The following is a 541-nucleotide window of genomic DNA, read 5'->3' on the forward strand; positions in this document are numbered from 1 at the left end:
CGGTCTCTGTCACCTTAAAGACATCGATAAATAGCATCAACTCACCACATTCAATCTCAAAGATAAACACTTCTGACGTCGTCAGCGTGGGGGAGATCTGTAGTATTGTGAACACGGAATACATTTTCAGCTGCCAAGATCGCTAAAAGCATTTATTTATGTAAATGAATTGTTTCGGCAATTATTTGTTGCCATCTTCCAACCTAGGCAACGGCCTTGCCGCAGTGGGTACACCGGTTCCCGTGAGATCACCGAAGTTAAGCACTGTCGGGCGTGGCCGGAACTTGGATGGGTGACCATCCAGCCGCCATGCGCTGTTGCCATTTTTCGGGGTGCACTCAGCCTCGTGATGCCAATTGAGGAGCTACTCGACCGAATAGTAGCGGCTCCGGTCAAAGAAAACCATCATACCGACCGGGAGAGCGGTGCGCTGACCACACGCCCCTCCTATCCGCATCCTCCTCTGAGGATGACACGGCGGTCGGATGGTCCCGATGGGCCACTTGTGGCCTGAAGACGGAGTGCTCATCTTCCAACCTAT

At 52.1% G+C, this 541-nt stretch overlaps 1 pseudogene; it reads left to right on the forward strand.

The window, feature by feature from the left end:
* The first annotated feature begins 206 nt into the window (after positions 1-206).
* On the forward strand, positions 207-323 carry LOC126100533 (5S ribosomal RNA; annotated as a pseudogene).
* The last annotated feature ends 218 nt before the right edge of the window (positions 324-541 follow it).

This window comes from Schistocerca cancellata, chromosome 1, assembly GCF_023864275.1.
Source record: "Schistocerca cancellata isolate TAMUIC-IGC-003103 chromosome 1, iqSchCanc2.1, whole genome shotgun sequence".
NCBI lineage: Eukaryota > Metazoa > Arthropoda > Insecta > Orthoptera > Acrididae > Schistocerca > Schistocerca cancellata.